Source organism: Crocuta crocuta, unplaced genomic scaffold, assembly GCF_008692635.1.
Source record: "Crocuta crocuta isolate KB4526 unplaced genomic scaffold, BGI_CrCroc_1.0 scaffold339, whole genome shotgun sequence".
In the NCBI taxonomy this organism is placed as follows: Eukaryota; Metazoa; Chordata; class Mammalia; order Carnivora; family Hyaenidae; genus Crocuta; species Crocuta crocuta.
In genome coordinates, this window is record NW_027530357.1 from 5,223,226 (window position 1) to 5,228,614 (window position 5,389).

At 47.8% G+C, this 5,389-nt stretch overlaps 1 long non-coding RNA gene across 1 annotated transcript; it reads left to right on the forward strand.

Moving 5' to 3' along the window:
• Positions 1 to 1,604: 1,604 nt before the first annotated feature.
• LOC144233202 (uncharacterized) lies at positions 1,605 to 2,840 on the forward strand. Its single transcript, XR_013335620.1, has 3 exons — positions 1,605 to 1,711; positions 2,175 to 2,409; positions 2,754 to 2,840. It is a non-coding gene; the product is annotated as an uncharacterized LOC144233202 (long non-coding RNA).
• Positions 2,841 to 5,389: the final 2,549 nt, after the last annotated feature.

Sequence of the window (5,389 nt, forward strand, 5' to 3'; positions counted from 1 at the left end):
TTTCACCCGGTTTTCCCCAATGGAAACATCTTGCACAATTTTAGCACAGTATCCAAACCAGAAACTGGCATTGATATAATTAATTGACTGATTATTCATATTTTGCCTGTTTGGGTTTGCTCACTTGAGTGCGTGTGTGTAATTCTGTGAGGTTTTTCCACGTGTAGATTTGTGGATCACTGTTGCAGTCAGGACCCAGAACGGGTCCAATGCCAAAGGACTCCCTCCCACTGCCCAGACACAACAAGCCCTCCACCCGCTCCAGTCCCTGGCAATCACTAATCTATTCTCCGTTTGTTATTTTGAAAATTTTACGTAAATGAAATCATACAGCATTCAAACTTTTGCAAGTGGCCTTTTTTCATTCACTTAGCCTAACGCCCTTGAGATGCCCCTGAGCTGTTTTACGTATCCAAGTGCATTCTTCCTGTGGCTGTGCAGTATTTCGTGATATGGGTATACGACAGCTGTTTTTTAGGGGTTGTTGCTTTGTTTTGTTTGTTTTTTTGTGGGTTCTTTTGCTTTTACTCACCCTCCGATTGAGGGGCAGTTAGGTTGTCTCTAGTTTTTGGTAATCAAAAAAAAAAAAGCCACCATAAATATTCACGTTCAGATTTTTGTATGAACATGGGTTTTTATTTCCCTGGGCTAAAGGCCCATGATTACAATTGTGCGCTCCGTGTTTTAATATAACGCCGTTTCTCTAGATCATCTCTGTTGCAGTAGGCAGCCTGCTAAGGAGAAGAACTCGGCTCAGAAGAAATACCAGGATTTGTATCTTGGTTCTATCGCATAGAGTGGGTACTGCTCAGTTCACTCCTCTGTCATAAAACGGGTGTGTTTAACATAACTGGCAGGATTCGTGAGCTGAGAGATAAGCGTGTGCTCTGAGGACACCGGCACTGGGGCTCCGTGAAGTCAGGTTTCTTCCCCTGCGTCCGTGGTGGTTCCTAGCACGGTGCCTAGAACATGGAAGGTGTCGGATCAAGGAAGGAAGCGGGGGGTAGGAGGTGGGCCGGGCCAAGCACATAGTCTGGCTGGAGTTTCAGAGCAGGGGCCAGGCTCACAGACTCCGCACACCGCCGGGCTCTGGCCTAGAATTGAGGCCACCTGCTCTGGCTGGACTGGAAGCCTTTCTCGGAGTGGCAGGTGGCAGGTGCGTGCGGCTCGCTCGGCAGGTGCTTGTGGCTGGCAGTGTCAACAGTGGCTCTGAGTCGCTGGCCACAACTGCAGGGAAGGCCTTCTGAGCCCTCCCCTCTCCGCGGTGACCACTTTGCACCGGAGGTCAGGAGAAGAGAGCCCGTCTCTTCTACAGTAGGTTGTCTAGAATTAGCTTATGGCCGTTACTTACTGAGCATTTACTATGCACCAGATGCTGTGCGTAAGCCTCCACACAACCTTAAGAGGGAGGGATTTTCGTTGTCCCCGTGTTACAAATGAGAGAAGTGAGGGTCCAAGAGATATTAGTTGTCTACCTTCATGTGACCTGAATCCTCTTTATTTGAGTTCTGTACTGTGAACTACACCAGAATAGTGGTGTAATATAATCTTCCCAATCTGTCACCTATAAGCCATCACACTAGTCACAGCAACCCTCTCCCTCCCCCACCTATCAAACAGAAGAACCGGTAAGAAACGACACAGGGAAGGGACCAGTGTAGCCGTAAACCCATCCTTGAGATGAAGGTTTGCCCGGTGGTTGGAGGTACAGGTGAGGACTCTTACTGAGTTAACAGAAACTCAACTCAATCTGACTTACATAAAAAGGAAAATATATTGGCTCCATTGACTAAAATGTACAGATAGCTTAGGGGCGCCTGGGGGGCTCAGTCGGTTAAGCGTCCAACTCTTGATTTTGGCTCAGGTTGTGATCTCGTAGTTCATGGGATTGAGCCCCAATGCTGTCAGCCCGGAGCCAGCTTGGGATTCTCTCTAACCTCTCTCTATGCCTCCTCCCACTTGCACACAAACTCTCTCTTCTCTCAAAACAAATTAATAAACTTAAAAAAAAAAAAGTACAGGTAGCTAGTTTCAAGCATGGCTGGATCCATATGCTTGAACAACATTGCCAGAAATCTGTCTCTCTCTTTCAGCTCTTTTGGTTCAGCAAAGGGGTCGGGGGGTGGGGAGGGGGTGGTCTTGACTTCATTGTTGAATAGCCTCTTTCTTTGTAGGGGCAAAGATGGTCACCATTGGCTTCAAGATCCTAATGAGAGAAGACAGCACCTATTCTCAAAGCGTTCCCATCAAAGTCCCAGGATTGACCGTGACTCTCCCTGTACTTGATCCAGTCACTGTGTATCCAGGAGAATGGAACGTGCCGCCATCCGCCAGGCCTGGGACATGTGCTCGCCTCTAAAGCTGCGTGGGCAGAAGATTCCCCCCTCCTTCCAAACAAAGACCATGAAGGTAGGTTGATTCTCCAAAGTAAAAGCAGGGATGGTATTTTCAGAAATGAAACGGTATCTGGGCAAACCAAACAAACAAGGCTGAGAATACCACCCCTTCCACCACCCCACCCCCCAAATAGTTTCTTCTGTGTGACTCTGTCCATGCCAATGTGGGGACCGGGGATCCCCTGCTGTGAGGTATTGCAAAAATTTTCAGTAGCTTTAGGAGACCAAATAGGCAGTGTCATACTTGCCGCCAGACATTCCAAGGGCGATTGTTTGGGAAAGACCAGCTTTCTGGGTGAGTGAGGCTTGGAGTTACTTTGTTATCTCTCTATACACTTCCTCTCTTCTGTTCAACAGACTTCAACCTTTCGGAGGTATTGCATTTGGGGGCCTCACGTTGAGGGGGGCGATTGTCAGAAGCTCACAAATCAGAGGACTTGAGTCTGTCTTTGCCTTGAGCCTGAAAGAGAAGCAGGGAGAAGTCGGGACGCCCCCACAGCCTCGTACGCCTGCCTTATCTTTAGGGTCCAGATTACAGCCAAAGACTTCCACCAGCTGAGTCACAGAGCTTGGGCCGGCCCGGAGCTGCCCGGAAACCACGAAGTTGAAGAGGTCAGGTCCCTACAGCTCATTTGGAATTCACAACTTCCCCCTCCCTCATCCCCACCTCCCTGTCATTTTTGTTCCGAACACCCTAAGTAAAGGGACAGAGCCGCCACACAGAACAAAACGCTCCTGGGCCCTGAGCCCTTCAGCTCTGACTGTACATGAACACTCTTCCTCCCCCTAATATAGGAAATGCAAGTAATAAAAGCTCTTCAACTTGTCCAAGAAACTTGCCGACAGCACTTCTGGCCGCGTTTGGGCTGGGCCTTTGTGACGTCACACCAGCAACCGGCCAATGGGAAAGTGGTTCCGACTTTCTAATCTGCATATTGCGGCGCGTGTGGTTCAAATTTCAGGGCCGTCCGAGTGGTGGTGGTTTCTTTAAATTCAAGGTTACCCGCGGCAGGCAGAGGACAAACTGTGCTTCTAGCCTTCCTGCCCGGCTGAGATTTAAGGATTGGAATGGGGGTGGTCAGTCCCTTTTAGGAAAGAGGCCACGTGGAGGTTATGAAGTCCAGGGGGGCGTGGAAGGATAAAATGTGGACAATCCTAGCGGCAGGAGTTGGCTTGGTGACCCCAGCTTTCCTATCTTGACCCCGCCAACCTCCCCCTGCGTTTCCCAAGTGATTTAATTATCTGCCCTTTATCTCAAACATCGTCAGCCCTGAAATTTGGGTGCGGAGAAGCCAGACAGACACAGGTTACTTGAATTATTTGGGTTGATTTTTATCTTGTAGTCTGGTAGTAGTTCGGGCATGTGAATTGAGCATGCACACGTTTGCACCACAACTGCATAATTCCAGATCATCACATTAACAAGGGGGAAGCAATTGAGTACTTGCTGCTTTCTCTGAAGCTCAATTTTCTGAGAATGTCCTATTATTTTTTAGCTGTCTGGAGGTGGGCTTGTAAAATGGAAGGAATTTGTAGCAACCAGTGGTAAGAAAAATGTAAGGAGATCGTGATATTAAAATATAGTCAGATTCCGCTTAACTAAGTTAGCATTTGATTTGGGTTTGGTGTTGGGGCGCCTGGGTAGCTCCGTCGGTTAAGGGATCAGCTTTGGTTAAGGGATCAGCTTTGGCTCAGGTGATGAGTCAGAGAGTTTGAGCCCCACATGGGGCTCACTGCTGTCAGCACAGAGCCTGCTTTCCATCCTTTGCCCCCCTCTCTTTGCCCCTTCCCCGCTCTGTCTCTCCATCTCAAAAATAAACATTAAATTTTTTTTTAAAAACTGGGGTTTGGTGTAAAAACCTTCTCTTTACCTTGGCAGTATTGATAAACATGGCATCTATTAGCCCTCTGGTTCTGAACACCCAAGGTTTTGATTCAACAGGTCTGAGCAGAAGTAAAGAAAAAGAAAAAAAATTTTTTTTGATGTTTAGGTTGAGTGCTGGACTCTTGGTTTCAGCTCAGGTCATAATCTCCCGGTTCATGAGTTCGAGCTGACAGGGCAGAGCCTGCTTGGGATTCTCTCTCTCCTTCACTCTTTGCTCTGCCTCCGCTTTTCTGTCTCTCAATCAAAATAAATAGGTAAACTTAAAAAAAATGTTAATGTTTATTTTTGCAAGAGCGAGCAGAGGTTGGGCAGAGAGAGGGAAACAGGATCCCAAGCAGGCTCTGGGCTGACAGCAGAGAGCCTGACACGGAGCTCGAACTCACGAACCGGGAGATCATGACCTGAGCTGAAGTTGGACGCCTAACTGGACTGAGCCACCCAGGCGCCCCCAAAATAAAATAAATTTTAACAAGTGTTCCAAGCGTTTCTGCCAGAAGAGGGCTACCCTTGCGAGGCTCTGCTTTGATTTTTAAATATTTACCCCATGGTCTCCACAAACCATTGGAATATCTCAGCAACTGGAATATTTTAGCATGCAAACTTTATCTCTTTGGTTACCTCCCATACCCAAAGGCAGTGCAGGAAGCCCTATTCCAGACTTCCACTGATTGAACTTGATATTGGAGCCACTGTAACTATACAGAGAGGTGGGGCAACCGTGATAATGTGACTTGAGGACTCAGTGCTGGCTTTGACTTCCCCAGGTCTTCTGCTCCCAGCCAATGGGAGCACAGCAGTAATAATACACCTAGGAGCCACCAAACCTTCCTTAGACTGCACGGTGATCTAGGATGCTCTCACAAAACCTTCCTTCCTCTCCTCACTAAGAGTCTCATGATGGTCCTCCTAACCTTGCCTTGACTCTCTCATTTTTCTTCTCACACAGACCTTTCCCCTAACAAAATCCTTCTAAGTCCCATTTGTGCCTCTGGTTCTAGGGAAATCAAGACTAACACAAAAGGATTTGACATAGAAATTAATTGGTTAGGGGCATCTGGGTGGCTCAGTCAGTTAAGTGTCCAGACTCTTGGTTTTGGCTCAGTTTCGT